The sequence below is a fragment of the Panthera tigris genome, chromosome D3 (genome assembly GCF_018350195.1).
Source record: "Panthera tigris isolate Pti1 chromosome D3, P.tigris_Pti1_mat1.1, whole genome shotgun sequence".
Classification (NCBI taxonomy): Eukaryota; Metazoa; Chordata; class Mammalia; order Carnivora; family Felidae; genus Panthera; species Panthera tigris.
Genome location: NC_056671.1, coordinates 20,225,809 through 20,240,057, shown reverse-complemented (window position 1 = coordinate 20,240,057; position 14,249 = coordinate 20,225,809). Strand labels below are relative to the sequence as shown.

Here is a 14,249-nt window from a genome sequence, read left to right as displayed (position 1 = left end):
ATTGTAGCTCCTATGCAGCATCAGCCTCCGTCAGTCTCTAATATGCCGACACGATTACTGTATTTCTTACAAATGAATGCTTATCCAGACTTGGAGCTATTGGTGTACTTATTTATCTTCTTCAGAATTAGTGAGGACCCACAAAAGGTCACTGTTGAAATAGTCAAAAAAAGGAAGGATTGATTGCATATTTCAATACATGCCAACTTCTCTTGTTCCCCAAAATATTTGTTTCCTAAGACCATCAGGACACTCACTCAGCCACACACACTTTGCTCCAAACAGTGGAGTCTCATGCATCGGCCCTTTGCCAGAATAAGAGTAGATGCTCTCTCATGGTCAACACAAGGGAGGCATCGGGAGATCCTGGAGGTGCAGGGAGGATGGCTGTGATGCAGGAGTTGGGGGAGGGGGAATAACGGGGATGTGTGGTAACCCCTGGTCCTGTGCCTGCTGAGACCTGAAGACCCCAAAGCTGCGGGGCTTTGTGTCTATAGGGATGAAAATGGACAGAAGTCTCTCCATCCAGAAGACTTGAACTTCTGATTCAGTGGAATTACTGTCAGAGTTAATCTGCACCAAATTCCTCCTCCTCGTGTAAATTCCATCCTTGTGCAAGAGAAATAGCACTCAGGACACTGACCTTCTTTAACTCCAAGCTTCAGGACACTGGTGTGTATTGCAATGAGCCAGCCCCAGGAATCAGTTTGCATGGAGATCAACACTCAGGGAGTTGAGAAATCAGAGACGGACAGGGGAACACTTGTATTCATGCTTGGCCACCGAGTGGAAGTCTTCCTAAGGGCACTGGGGCGTATTTTTGTTCTTTCTTTCTCTCTCTTTCATACACACACACACACACACACACACACACACACAGCTCTCTCCTCTCTCTCAGTGTCTATTGTCATGGACTCTGCAGTTTCTGGGATTCTCTGTCTTTCCAGAAGTCAGGTTCAGCCTGTGCTCACCCAGCCATCCTCAGAGTCACAACCTCCGGGAGGCAGAATCTTTTCAGCAGGAAATACCATGGACATCGAGTGTGACTGGGATCCTGTCACCAGGGCAGGACATGCCGTGAACACCTGCTCTCCTGGGACAAGGCTGATGCTCAGGAATCCCAGGGCAAGTCTCTATCTCCGTGGGCAGTTCAGCCCTAATAATCTTTGAACTCCAGTCCATGCCTGAGGCTGATCAGCACGTTGATTCTGGGATAGCAGCCTCAGTGTTGCTCCCACAGAGCTCAAGGCCCTGGGGACGTAACACAGTCTCCCTGCGCTCTCAGGGCTGAACTGTCACTCCTGTGACACTCCAGTGGCACCTCCAGCCAGGATGGACCTCTGTTGAAAAGTCGATCCAACCAAGGGCTACAGGGACTGTGACCTCAGGGACATAGTGCCCCTTATCTCCACCTCACCCAGAGTCAAATGTGGGATCTTTGAAAGAATTTTCTGGGTCAAATTGGCCTTGGGTAATAGAAATACATTCCTCTGGTCATGGGTGACTGAATGAGCAATTAATTGCTCTATCTTGAACATACAGGACACACAAAACACAGCAACGATTGTTTTACCCACCCCTGAGATGAGTCTGACTCCTAGTCAGTCCATCCTGGAAGTTCTGTGTTAAATTCCATCACTGAGATGAGTCTGAAGTTCACAGGAACAGGCTACTAATGGTGCTTCCCTGGGCACCATGTTGGGCTTTCCTTCTACTTGAAGGACCAGACCTAATATACAAAGTCATGATTAAAAAATAAATTAATAATAACAACAGTAATAAAAATGATTTATTTTTTTATTTTTTTTCTTAAATTTATAATGTTTATTTAGTTTTGAGAGAGAGAGAGAGAGAGAGAGAGAGAGCATGAGTGGGGGAGGGGCAGAGAGGGAGATACAGAATCCAAAGCAGGCTCCAAACTCCAAGCTGTCAGCATAGAGCCCGATGCGGGGCTCCAACCCATGAACTGTGAGACCATGACCTGAGCTGAAGTTGGATGCTTAACCAACTAAGCCACCCAGGTGCCCAAAAGCATGAAGTGATTTAGAAACAAGTTTACAAGACCCCGATTAAACCAAGAACTAAAGTCACATCTTTTCCATTAGGTTTTCATCCATTTTCTCAACTACTATTTCAATCCATAATTTCTCTGCAATAAGCACGAATCTATGAAAACATACTCATGATTGTACCCGCATCTTCCCATTAACAGTGTCATTGAGTTTAAATAATTCTTGCTGAACTGAATTTTGTATAAAATCACCCACATTCATTTTGAGGTAGCAGTTGTCCAAGTGGTGACAGACACATGAATCTGCGACGAGGTCCCCGACAGAGCACCCGCAGCTGTCACTCCTTCCCTCCTGGAGCTTCCTGCAGGTTTGCCCTTTGTGCTCTGAGGTCAGGGCCACACTCGGGCTCCTACAGACTTGGGTCTGTGTGCTGGGGGGACAGATCCTAGGAGGGAATCACTAACCACAGTGTGTGGAGAACTGTTGTTTCGCGGAGGTGGAAGTAGTGACAGACGACGAAGATGGTCAGTGTGTAACCCCCCTAGGAAGGCACACGAGGGCGTCTACCCACAACCTGGAGAAAAGGGCTCCCTGTCTCCTCAGTGCTGAGGGAACTTCTGGGAAAGGATAACTTTGAAACCAGAAAGGAAACAAGCAGAGGAAAGAAATCAGCCTCCTGCACAGAACTGGCCAGGTGCCAATGTGGACCCATCACTGTTCTGGCCCTGATCCTCATCTGTGTGGTTGTACAAGAGTCACCACCTTAGTCCTGCCCCATCAACAGCCAAGGGAGCCATGGACACGCTCACTATGTGGAGCCTGAGTAGAACACAGTGTGTCCTGAGGTGATGGGAAGTCACACAGGGGGACACCTGGCCTGGCCTGAAGGAATGGGACAGTGGACACAGCAGTGAGGAGGCAGGAACTCTCTCTGATGGGCTCTAGTCACCATGTCACATAATGTTGTGTCCAGGCCTGGACACCAGGGGGCACATATCACTTGTTTCTGAGGAGTCACAGATGACCAGAGCTGGGACCTGCCACCTGCTATTGCTTGTGCCCTCTGCTCAGGGCTCACAACTGTGACCTCACCACCCTCTTACCCAACAGAGCCCCTCCCCTTCCCTCCACCCTGACATCCTCAGGCAGAGGGACCTGACCCCGTGCCATTGAAATGTCGAAGAGCTGAGGGTCTCATTTGCATGGATGGGCCCTCCCTCTCTCAGAGGATGAAAAGGAGAAGGAACAGATTACGGGATGTCTGCTCAGCTGTTCAGCCACAGAAGGCAGGATCAGTGATGATCTCGACCATGGCCTAGTCCCCTCTCCTCCTCACCCTCCTCATTCACTGCACAGGTGACTAGATGTGGGGACAAGGGAAGCAGTCCTGGGATAACATGTGTGACCTGATTCTTCATCACCTTCTCTTTGTCTCTTCCCTTCCAGGGTCCTGGGCCCAGTCTGTGCTGACTCAGCCGCCCTCAGTGTCTGGGGCCCTGGGCCAGACGGTCACCATCTCCTGCGCTGGAAGTGCCAACAACATCGGTATTGCTGGTGTGAACTGGTACCAGCAGCTTCCAGGAAAGGCCCCTAAACTCCTCATCTATGATAGTAGCGATCGACCCTCAGGGGTCCCTGACAGATTTTCTGGCTCCTCGTCTGGCAACACAGGCTCCTTGACCATCACTGGGCTCCAGGCTGAGGACGAGGCTGATTATTACTGCCAGTCTGTTGACATTACTCAAGGTGCTGACACAGTGCTCCAGGCCTGTGGGGAAGTGAGACAAAAACCTGCTGTCCTCTCAGCAATGGGACTTCCCATCTATCCCTGACTTTTTGGCCATCTGAGCTGCTGCTTTTTTGATATAAACTGGGGTCTGAGACCCACCTCAAGGAATTTTGTCTACAGTCTTTCCACATTCTCTGAAATTTCTCCTTGAAGCCTCTCATTAGGAGCAAGATATTGTGTGATTTTCTCAAACTGGGCACAAATTCCTGCATTCCAGGGGCAGGCTGTCCTGAGGACAGGGTCCATGACAGGTCATGGCAGACACAGGGACACAATATTCAGCTCTGTCTGAGTCAGGACACATCAGGCGTGTCCAATATGTGTCCTGATAATAACAGTTCCCATAAATTGTCCCTAAATCCTCATCTATTATGATGGTTAGATCCTCTGGGGACCCTGATTCATTTTTTGACTCCGTGTCTGGAAACTCTCACTCTGAGATCATCACAGGGCTGAGGTCTGAGGATAAGGCTGCTCCTCCCTGCCCCCTCACCCCCGCTGTGACAGCATCTTGGGCTCACACAGAGTCCCAGGCCCATGAGAACTGAAAGCAGAACCCCTTTCTCATCTTCAGGGAGGGCGAGGCCCCAGCAGCTTACCAGGCTCAGCCTGTGGCTTCTGCTTCTGATGCTCCTGCTACTGCCACCATGGGCCCTGGTGCACGCAGCAGCACCACCTGGGAGTGAGGGCTCCTCCTTCCCTTCTGTCCCCGATGTCACTCACAGCAGCCCCTTCCTAGACAAAGGGTCTCAAAGGACACAAGGAAGCTCATCTTGCCCATCAGGTTGAGACACGAGGTTTCTTTGCACCGAAGTTCACGGACTGGGGGTTGTAGGTCCAGTGTTCTCAACTCCCACCTGACCTCTGACGAATCCAGGGTCTCCATCCTTGGTCATTTACCCATTTCTAGAAGTTTCCAGACCTATTTAATCCTCTTATTAGTCTTCAATAAGAATGCCTGTACTTTTTTTGCTCTTTGGGATGATTTCTTCTCTCACTGAAGCATAAGCCCTGGATTACCTATAGCTGAAACATATATTTCAGTCATTTGAAATGAGTCCCTGTCCATTCCCATCAATGCTGAGACCCAACCAGTGACTTTTCTTCTTCACTTTCATTGTATAATACTTGCAGAAAGATGTTGCATAATAATGGTGTTTAGCTCAGATTAGTCTTTTCATCTTATAGAAATGTCCTCCCGTCCCCACCCCATTAGCTAATTTTCTGGTTGTGGGACTGAGTCTGATGTGTGGGTAGAGAGTGTGTTATCACATTATAAAATCTCTGTCTGCTTCCATTTTATGTGGTTTTTATTAGAGCTTTGCTTTCAGGTGGAGTGGACCAAGATGGTGGAGCAGCATGGAAGTTCTAGGCTTCTTTCATCCCTAAAATGCAGCTAGATCAGCACCAAACCATTATTTCTAGCACACCTAGAAAATTGCTCTGAGGATTAACACAACAATCTGCATAACTTGAGCCACAGAACTTGGAAGGTACTTGGCACGGAGAGGTGAACTGGGGGAGAGAGAAGCCACAGAGGGTAGGGAATGGTATTTGGGGACAGAGGACAGAGAAAGGAAGGAACATACAGGAAAAGCACTCCCCGCAAAAGTAGTTGGAGAGAAAGAGTGGAAGCACCCATAAGTGCCTGAATAAGAAAGGGAGAAAGCAGAAAGCACAAAGGAAAGGGTTTTAGTATCATTATGACTCTATTACCAGGGCAGGACAGCACTGGAAACACTGCAGCGCAATACCTGGCGGCGTGCTGGTGGGAAGACCAAATTCCCAAGGACAGGCAGTGAGGTCTGAGGGATCGACGGGCCACATGGGAGAAGCAGTTTCCCTGGTACCCTGCTAGGAGGGCATTTGGTAGAGGTTGTACGGACTCCCCACAGGCAAAGCTCCCAGCGGACCTCGGAGAACACAATTGCTGGTATTGGAACAGAAACGCCAGGGTGAGGCGAAACCTGACGTGGGTAGTGTGTTGTTATTGCGTTGAAATGTTACCACTACACGATCGCACAAACTTATTCTGTGGCAGGCCGGCATCCAGCCACACCTCTGAGTCTCTACAGCTGCGTGATAGCAGGAACTTTCCTGGGGGCAAGCCGGCATCTGGCCATGGCCTAGGGAGACCATCCGTGAAAGAGTTGGAGCGGGTCCAGGTGGCAGGGCCCTCAGAAGTGAAGGGTTTAGAAATACAGCCCCATATGACATAAAATTTGGGAGGGAGGTGCTGCCTGGCAGGCTGATGTCTTGGACAGGGACACTATAGAAGTGGGGAATGGAAGGACCCCAGAGACCTAGGAGGGGTGCTTGATTGCCAGTCAGATAAAGCACAAAGTTCTGATCTAGAGACTGGAAAGTTAGGTGACGCCATTTTAACCTCTCCCATGCATCAACACACATCCCGCACACCGTGCCACACCAATCCACTTCAGTAAGTTAAGTAGCACCACCTAGTGGAGAATGGAGCCATGACACCAAGCCCCGACCAACTGCACCAACCAAGCCCTAGAAGAACACCACAAGTCTCTCCCACTCCTTAGGGTATGGACTATAAAGTGCTTCATAGTTTGACTTGTAGGGGAAACTGGATGTAATTTCATTCAGATTTCATTCTGTTTGCTGGTCCATCTATTCATTTCTTTGTTTTGTGTTTTCTTTTTTTTTTCTCTTCTTTCTTATTCTTAGATACAGAAAGAGAAAAAATTATTTTTTACTTTCCACTTTCATATAATTTTTTAAATTTTTTGACTATAATTTTTGGAAATTTATTTTTTATTCTATTTTACCTTCTTCAACTCATTTTATTCTGTTTTATTGTATACATTTTCTTAATTTTTAAACATTATTTTTTTTTCTTTTCTTTCCATTCCCTTTTTTCTCTGTTCAATCAAGCTTCTTTCAACAACAAGAACAAAGCATACCTAGGATCTAGCTTCTTTTATTTGATTTTTTTGTTTCTTTTTAATCTTTTTAATTTTTATTTTTTATTTTATTAATTCTTTTTCTTCCTCCAAAATGACAAAACAAAGGAATTCATGCTAAAAGAAAGAATAGGAAGAAATGACAGCCAGAGACCTGATCAACACAGATATCAGTAAGATGTCTTAACTAGAATTTAGAATCATGATAATAAGAATATTAACTGGAGTTGAAAAAAAAGAATAGAATCCCTTTCTGTGGAGATAAAAGAAATAAAATCTAGTCAGGACGAAATTAAAAACGCTATAACTAAGCTGCAATCTCGAACTGATGTCATGGCTGCAAGGATGGATGAAGCAGAAAAGCAAATTAGTGATATAGAAGATACAATTATGGAGAATAAGGAAGCAGAAAAAAGGAGAGAAACTAAGGCAAAAGAGCACAACATAAGAATTAGAGAACTCAGTGACTCACTAAAAAGGAATAACATCCAAATCATAGGAGTCCCAGAAGATAAAAAGAGAGAAAAACAAGTAGAAAGTTCATGCAAGCAAATCATAATGGAAAATGTTCCTAACCTGGGGAAAGACACAAACATCAAAATCTAAGAAGCACAGAGAACTCCCATTAGATTCAACAAAAACCAACTATCAATAGGCATAACATAGTCAAATTCACCAAATAGACAAGGAAAGAATTATGAAAACAGCAAGGGAAAAAAAGTCCTTAACCTATAAGGTAAGACATATCAGGTTCACAGCAGACCTATCCACAGAAACTTAGCAGGCCAGAAAAGAGTCGCAGGACATATTCAATGTGCTGAATTGGAAAAATATGCAAGAAATAAAGAAGTTCCCAGACAAACAAAAACTAAAGGAGTTTGTGACCACTAAACCAGCCTGCAAGAAACTTTAAGAGGGAGTCTCTGAGAGAAGAAAAGACAAAACAAAACAAAAAAGGCCAAAAGCAACAAAGAGTAGAAAGGACCAGAGAACACCACCAGAAACTCCAATTCTACGGGCAACCCAATGGCACTAAATTCATATCTTTCAGTACTCACTCTAAATGTCAAAGTTCTAAACATTCCGATCAAAAGACATAGGATAACAGAATGGATAAGAAGAGAAGACCCATCTATATGCTGTTTACAAGAGACCCATTTTAGAACTAAAGACACCTTCAGGTTGAAAGTAAGGGGATGGAGAACCATCTATCATGCTAATAGTCACCAAAAGAAAGCCAGAGTAACCATACTTATATCAGACAATCTAGATTGTAAAATAAGGACTGTAAAAAGAGATGAAGAAGGGCATTATATTAAAAATAAGGGGTCTATCCACAAGATCTAAGAATTGTAAACATTTATATCCCCAATGTGTAGATACCCAAATATACAAATCAATTAATCACAAACATACAGAACCTCATTGATAATAATACCATAAGAGTAGGGGACTTCAATACCCCACTAAACAGCAATGAACAGATCATCTAAACAGAAAATCAACAAGAAAACAATGACTTTGAGTTATACACTGGACCAGATGGACTTAACAGATATATTCAGAACATTTCATCCTAAAGCAGCAGAATACACATTCTTCTCGAGTGCACATGGAATATTCTCCAGAATAGATCACATACTGGGTCACAAATCAGCCACCAGCAAGTTCAAAAAGACAGAGATCATACCATGCTTATTTTCAGACCACAATGCTATGAAACTCGAAATCAAACACACGAAAAAATTTGGAAAGACAATGAATACCTGGAAATTATAGAACACCCTACTAAAGAATGAATGGGTTAACCAAGAAGTTAAATAGGAAATTAAAAAGTACATGGAAGCCAATGAAAATGATAATCTGACAGCCCAAAACCTCTAGCATGCAGCAAAGGCAGTCATAAGAGGGAAGTATATAGCAATCCAGGCCTTCCTAAAGAAGGAAGAAAGGTCTCAGATACACAACCTAACCTTACACCTTAAGGAGCTGGAAAAAGAACAGTAAATAAAACCCCAAACCAGCAGAAGACATGAAATAATAAAGATTAGAGCAGAAATCAATGCTATGGAAATCAAAAAAATAGTAGAACAGATCAATAAAAACAGGAGCTGGTTCTTTAAAATTATTAACAGAATTGATAAACCCCTAGCCAGTTTGATCAAAAAGAAAAAGGAAAGGACCCAAATAAATAAAATCAGAAATGAAGGAGAAGTCACCACAAACACTGTAGAAATACAAAAAAAAAAAAAAGAAGAAGAAGAAGAAGAAGAATATTATGAGCAATTGTATGTCAACAACTGGGCAATCTGGAAGAAATGGACAAATTCCTAGAAACATATAAACTACCAAAACTGAAACAGGAAGAAATAGATTATTTGAACAGACCCATAACCAGTAAAGAAATTGAATTAGTAATAAAGAACCTCCCAAAAAACAAGACTCCAGGGCTGGATGGCTTTCCAGGAAAATTCTACCAAACAGTTAAAGAAGAGGTAACTCCTGTTCTTTTGAAGCTGTACTAAAAAATAGAAATGGAAGAAAAACTTCAAAATTCATTCCATGAGGCCAGAATTACCTTGATTCCAAAACCAGACAAAGACTCCACTAAAAAGGAGAACTATAGTCCAATTTCCCTGATGAAAATGGATGCAAAAATTCTCAACAAGATACTAACCAACCAATCCAACAATGCTTTAAAAGAATTATTCATCACAATCAAGTGGTATTTATACCTAACATGCAGGACTGATTCAATATATGCAAATCAATCAATGTTATACATCACATTAATAAAAGAAAGGACAAGAACCACATGATCCTCTCAATAGATGCAGAGAAAGCATTTGACAAAATGCAGCATCCTTTCTTGATAAAAACCCTCAAGAAAGTAAGGATAGAAGGATAATACCTCAATATCATAAAAGCCAAATATGAAAGACCCACCGCTAATATCATCCTCAATGGGGAAAAAGTGAGAGCTTCCCCCCTAAGGTCAGGAACACAACAGAGGTGTCCACTCTCACCACTGTTGTTTAACATAGTATTGGAAGTCCTAGCCTCAGCAATCAGACAACACAAAGACACAAAAGGCATCCAAATATGCAGGGAGGAAGTCAACCTTTCACTCTTCACAGATGACATGACACTCTATATGGAAAATCCAAAATATTCCCCCAAAAAACTGCTAGAACGGATCCATGAATTCAGCAAAGTTGCTGGATATAAAATCAATGCGCAAAAATCGGTTGCATTTCTATACACCAATAATGAACAACAGAAAGAGAAGTCAAAGTATAAAACCCATTTACACCTGCACCAAAACCCATAAAATACCTAGGAATAAACCTAACCAAAGAGGTGAAAATCTACACACTGAAAACTATAGAAAGCTTATGAAAGAAATTGAAGAAGACGCAAAAAAATTGAAAAATATCCCATGCTCATGTATTGGAAGAACAAATATTGCTAAAATGTCAATACTACCCAAAGCAATCTACATATTCAATGAAATCTCTATCAAAATAACACCAGCATTCTTCACAGAGCTAGAACGAACAAATCCTAAAAATTGTGAGGAACTAGAAAAGACCCTGAAGAGCCAAAACAATCCTGAAAAAGAAAATCAAAGCTGGAGGCATCATAATTTCAGACCTCAAGATGTGTTACAGAGCTGTAATCATCAAGACAGTATGGTACTGGCACAAAAACAGACATTCAGATCAATGGAACAGAATAGACAACCCACAAATGGACCCACAAACGTATGGCCAATTAATCTTTGACAAAGTAGGAAAAAATATCCAATGGAATAGACAGTCTCTTCAGCAAATCGTGTTGGGAAAACTGGACAATGGCATGCAGAAGAATGAACCTGGACGACTTTCTCACATCATACACAAAAATAAACTCAAAATGGATGAAAGACCTAAACATAAGACAGGAGGCCTTCAAAATCCTAGAGGAAGTAGCAGACAAAAACCTCTTTGACCTCCACTGCAGCAACATCTTACTCAATATGTCTCCAGAGGCAAGGGAAACAAAAGCAAAAATGAACTATTGGGACTTCATCAAGATGAAAAGCTTCTGCACAGCGAAGGAATCAATCAACAAAACTAAAAGGCAACCTACGAATGGGAAAAGATATTTGCAAATGACATAAAAGATAAAGTGTTAGTATCAAAAATCTATAAAGAACTTGTCAAACTCAACACCCAAAAAGCAAATAATCCAGTGAAGAAATGACATGAATAGACACTTTTCCAAAGAAGACATCCAGATGGCCAACCGACACATGAAAAAAATGTTCAACATGACTCATCATCAGGGAAATACAAGTCAAAATCACAATGAGCTACCACCTCACACCTGTCATAATGGCTAAAATAAAAACTCAGGCAAAGACAGATGTTGGTGAGGATGGGGAGAAAGAGGAACACTTTTGCATTGCTGGTGGGAATGCAAACAGGTGTAGCCACTCTGGAAAACAGTATGGAGGTTCCTCAAAAAATTAGAAATAGAACTACGCTACGACCCAGCAATTGCAATACTATGTATTTATCCAAAGGGTACAGGGGTGCTGTTTTGAAGGGCCACATGCACCCCAATGTTTATAGAAGCACTATTGACAATAGCCAAAGTAAGGAAAGAGCCCAAATGTCTATCAACAGATGAATGGATTAAGATGTGGTACATATATACAATGAAGTATTACTCAGCAATCAAAAAGAATGAAATCTTGCCATTTGCAATAATGTGGATGGAACTAGAGGGTATTATGCTGAGCAAAATTAGTTAGTCAGAGAAAGACAAATATCATATGACTTCACTCATGTGCGGAATTTAAGATACAAAATAGATGAACAGAAGGGAAAGGAAGTAAAAATAATATAAAAACAGGGAGGGGGACAAAACATAAGGGACTCTTATAATACAGAGAATAAACTGAGGGTTGCTGGAGTGGTTGTTATTGGGGGGATGGGCTAAATGGGCAAGGGGGCATTAAGGAGGACACTTGGGTTGAGCTATGGGTGTTATGTGTAGGAGATGAATCACTGGATTCTACTCCTGAAATCATTATTGCATTATATGCCAACTAACTTGGATGAAAATTTTAAAAAATAAATAAAATAATTTTTAAAAACTTTGCTTTCAATTATGCAAATGACTTTTCACAGTCCAGAGAGATCACGTGATTTTCATCTGTTGATTTACTCATTTGTTGTCTTACCTTAGAGGAATCACCCATATGTAATCCCACTCCATATTTGCAAAACTCACATGTGGTCATACTATGACTATTTTAGTCTGACAAGGGTATCCCACTATTGATATTTTATTTAGAATGTTTATGTCAATATTTCATAATATTCCACAATTTTCCTTTTTCTGTATTTTATGTGCCAAGTGTTTGTATCACTGTATATTTCTTTCCATAAGAATTTAAGTTTTCCATTGTTTTTTGATGATTTATATATATATATATATATATATGCTTCATATATACATATATGCTTCATATATGTTATGCTTATATGCATATATATATATATATGCTTCATATATATATATATATACGAAGCAAGCAAATGAAATTATGATCTCTGAAGATTGCTAGTGGTTTTTTGTGAAGTTAATCACATCTTATGCCTTTTTGTGGAAAAGTTCCTAATAAATTATCTATTCTTTTTCTAAGGAAATTGGTCTGCTTTTATTTTTGGAAATTTGTTTATTTTTTAAATGAAACCATTTTTATTTCCTAGTAAAGTATGATTTTATTTATTATTAAGAGAGGTTAAGAGTATTATTTTTTTTCATTTTTGATTTTTGTCCTGTGTCATTTCTCCTTTGCATATTTGTGTATTATCCACTTTCATGTAAAGGTTAGTAAGTGGATTGTTCTATTTTCTTATCAAAATCCTGATTGTCGGAGCGCCTGGGTGGCTCAATCGGTTAAGTGTCTGACTTCGGCTCAGGTCATGATCTCAGAGCTCGTGAGTTCGAGCCCCTCATCAGCCTCTGTCCTGACCACTCAGAGCCTGGAGCCTGCTTCAGATTCTGTGTCTCTGTCTCTCTCTGCCCCTCCCCTTCTCTTCTCTCTCTCTCTCAAAAATAAGTAAGCATTTAAAAATGCATCTTCAAAAGACTAAATAAAAACCTGATTTGGGGGAGGAGGAGTTAGGATGGCAGAGCAGCATGGAGACCCTGAGCTTGCCATATCCCTGAAATGCAGCTACATCAGCACCAAGCTATTTTGAACACTTAGGAAATTGATCTGAGGGTTAAGGCAACAATCTGTGCAACTTGAGCCACAGAACTGTACAGGTATGCGATGCAGAGCGGTCATCTGGGGGAGAGAAAATCTGCAGAGGGTACGGAGCCATTTTCGCTGAGGGAAGACAGAAAGAGAAAGAGAAGGAGGTGGGGGGAGTGCAGTGCATCAGGATCGTGCAAGAAAAGCAGTCCCCCCGCAAAAGTAGCTGGAGACAAAGAAAAAGGGAAAAAACACTTGCAGGGGCTGAACAAAACAGTCTGTTCCCCAAAACCATTGATGGGGAGAAAGGAGAGGTTTTCAGTGCCACCAGGATTCTATCAATAGTGGAGCACAGAGTCTGAAGTTTTCAGAGCTCAGTGCACGGTGGTGTCCTCAGGACTGGAACTGTGACCTCCTCCCTTTGCCTCCTCTTGCACCTGGACCCCAAATAGGTCAAAGCTGAGGTGTCTCAGGGAATGAGAGCCTTGTAAACCTGCAGGTCCTTGCAGGCACAGAGACAACTACCTCTGCCCCAAGCTGCATGCCTGGGAGGGAAGACTCCGTGGGAGACTCACACATCTTAGCCCTCAGCACCTCTGGGGGACACAGTGAAGTCCTCAGACCCTGGAGTAGCCATGGAACCATCGCCATCATGCTCAATCATCAGTTCCTCCTGCCGCCGTGACCTAGACCCTGTCCTTGCCCCCATTATACTTCCAGTCTGACACATGTGGACATTCCATATATATTTGCTTAAAGAATGAATGAGTGAGTGATTGAATGGATGAATGAATGATGAAGACAAAGCTCTCACGTAGGCAGTTGCTGTAACAACTGCATTCTTCCTATAGGGGAGGAAAGGCATTCCTGCAGCCTTGATTGTCTGTGACATTTCTACACCTCTCCACACTTCACATCATGGTTTCAATGTGACACAGGGACAGCAGACCCATCACCTGCCCTCCACCTGCTCTCCCACCTGACCTCACCTGTGACATTCGGGGCACCCCTATCTCTGTAGTATCACGATCCATCCACCTGACACTCTGGACCATCCCTCCCTCTCCCATAGTCCAGGGTCCAGTCAGTCATCTCCCTATGCCCTATCCGGGGACTTGTGCCATTTCTCCCTTCCCTGTTTCCTCTGCTGCCATCTTCCTCCAGCTGCCCCTCTGCCCAGTGTCCCCTTCCAGGTATCCCTGTCTCCAGTTCTGTCCTGGAACTTCCCTCAGAGCTATATCTCTAATAAGCAGCACTGATGACAG

General features: G+C 42.8%; 2 protein-coding genes, 1 pseudogene and 1 gene segment (V, D, J or C); all 4 read left to right on the top strand.

Moving 5' to 3' along the window:
• LOC102968706 (immunoglobulin lambda-1 light chain) overlaps positions 1-14,249 on the top strand; it is a 718,086-nt gene that overhangs the window by 150,742 nt on the left and 553,095 nt on the right. The window lies entirely within an intron of this gene.
• The window catches only part of LOC122232563, a 1,057,381-nt gene that overhangs the window by 508,046 nt on the left and 535,086 nt on the right, over positions 1-14,249 (top strand).
• LOC122232564 (immunoglobulin lambda-1 light chain-like) overlaps positions 1-14,249 on the top strand; it is a 586,739-nt gene that overhangs the window by 47,432 nt on the left and 525,058 nt on the right. The gene's annotated exons all lie outside the window — the stretch shown is intronic.
• LOC122232567 lies at positions 3,042-3,909 on the top strand (annotated as a pseudogene).